Source organism: Branchiostoma floridae, chromosome 5, assembly GCF_000003815.2.
Source record: "Branchiostoma floridae strain S238N-H82 chromosome 5, Bfl_VNyyK, whole genome shotgun sequence".
Lineage (NCBI taxonomy): Eukaryota > Metazoa > Chordata > Leptocardii > Amphioxiformes > Branchiostomatidae > Branchiostoma > Branchiostoma floridae.
Window position 1 is genome coordinate 27,342,819 of NC_049983.1, and position 2,531 is coordinate 27,345,349.

Below are 2,531 nucleotides of genomic sequence, written 5' to 3' on the forward strand. Positions count from 1 at the left end.
AAGAATGTCCCTAATCGGCCGGCTGACTCCCCTAGCGTAGTATTTACTCTATTTGACCAATTTCTACAATTAGACCACCAAACCACGAAGCCTGGTAGAGGCTAATTCACCCCTACTAGTTTCCCGCCATGCGTGGTGTACATTTCCCAACCCAGTTGGCGCTGCGGGCAGAATGATATACCCGTCCGGTAATGTTCACTGGCGCTGAGACGGGCACTGCAAACCGGAAACACACGGTACGTAGTCTCAAAGCAGTCGTGTAAGCTGGATGAGAAAAAGAAAAGAAGAATTATGCCAAATAGGGACAAATAAGTTGCCATGTATTTCAGTCAGTCTTTTTCAGTCTAGTCAGCGGTCAGTTCACTCCCAGGCCTAATAACTCCGACTAGCCTAACTAGGCTTTTATTCCTGTTTTGGCCAAAATCCCCTATTTGATACTATTCGACCAGGCGGGAGTCTGGTAGAATCATTGCCAAGGACGTCTGAGGCCGTTCACCCCTAGCTTCCCGCCATGCGTGGTCTCCATTTCCCAAATCAGTTGGCGCGGCGTGCCGCGGGGAGAATGGTATACCGGTAATGTTCCCCGGCGCTCGGACGTGCACAGCAACTGGAGACAGAGTTACGTCTACTTGGAGACCAGCCAACACCACCTAGTCTGGTCTGCGTATGTGCGGAGAGGGCACGCAGAAGAGATTCGGGAGCTACAATGCTAGCCTCTATCAGGCTCCGCGGATCTGTAGTCTAATTGTAGAAATTGGACAAATAGACGGTCTATAGTACCTCACCTCACCTCACCTCACCGGTTCCATAGCCTCACCGGCCGTAGGGGCAGCAATGGCATCAACATAAGTTTTTCATCTTCGTATATCTTCAACCAAGGTTTCTAGCTGGTGTACTATAGTACTAGTACAAGGTCTATATAGTACGCAAGGGGAGTTAGCCGCCAGAAGAATACGTTACTCCTCTAGCGTACTATATTGATCTATATTGACTCTATTTGTTCAATATCTACAGTTAGACCACCGATCTGCGGAGCCTGGTAGAGGCTACTACAATACGTGATCATACGTATGGGGAGACCAGCCAACATGTACACCGTCTATAGAACACCGGGAATCACCGGTTGTCAACAGAAACAAAGAAGTAGGTGATGAACTCTGTATGGTTGTGTCATGTCATCACATTGAACCTACAATACGTATGGGGAGACCAGCCAACATGTACACCGTCTATAGATCACGGGGATATAGATAACCTAGTAATATTACTTGTATCAAAGACTGACATTCTGGATTGTACGACTGCTAGTCAAGCTGTAATCACGGATCGCCTCTGTAGCCAAAGTTACCTGTATCGTTAATACTGTAATTGTATATTGTATTTTTACCATGGCTAGCCCTTGATAATAGCCTCCGGCTAGTTGAGTAGCTCTGGCTGTATTTCTCTTGATTATACAGCCAAATAAATCAAATCAAATCAAAACAAAACACCGGTTGTCAACAGAAACAAAGAAGTAGTTGCTGAACTCTCTATGGTTGAGTCGAGTCACCACAGCGAGCCTTCCGTCTTGTAAAGTGAGCTTGACACGTTTGGTGACTGGGCTAAACTAAACCAAATGCTCCTCAATGCGGAAAAGTGTAAGGTCATGGTTTTCTGTTGGATGATATTGCCCCCCCCCCCCCCCCAGTCCACCTGTCCTCACAATTGACGGACCACGGCTGGAGGTAGTACATGTGAATTGTTTACTTGGCATGTGGCTACAGGCTAACTTAAACTTGGCAGTACAAGTGGACAATAGGTTATCAAAAGCGAATGGCAGACTGCTCAAGTTAAGAAGCGTAAAACGATGATCTCATCCAAGTCTACGAGGGGCGTGCAATAAGTAATGGTCCTGACCCACTTCCAGTTGTCTGATCTAAATGAAATTTTGTATGTGTAATAATTCATATCTCTATAGGTTATGTTGCAAAAGACAGCTCTGAACTAATTGTGGTTTCTGATTTACTGGTGTTTGAACTTAGTCAGGTGCGAAATGGACCAGGTGTGAAATGGAACCAGTTGAGTGTCGCGCAGTGATCCGGTTTTTGTATTTGAAAGGACGCACACCAAAGAAGACTTTTGATGAAATAAATGAAACTTATGGTGATGATGCCCCATCATATGACCTTGTAAAACGCTGGCATCCTGAATTCAAACGTGGCTGGAAGTCTGTGGAAACAGCTCCCAGACCTGGTCGTCCCTCTTGTGCCATTGATGAGGCATCAGTTGGAGGACCAACCACCTGGGGTGTCCTACAAAATCGGTGTCCAGAGCTGCATCAAACGATGGGAGAAATGCATAACTCTGGGTGATTCCTATGAAGAGAAAGACTAATAACTGTGCCAAGTTTCATTAATCTCCTGCTATGGGAAATGGGTCAGGACCATTACTAATTGCACGCCCCTCGTACGCGTCTTGTACGTCTGGTGGTGGAGTATGGTGCTCCAGTATGGCACCGTGGGCTGACATCGTCTCAAACCCCACGTCAGGAA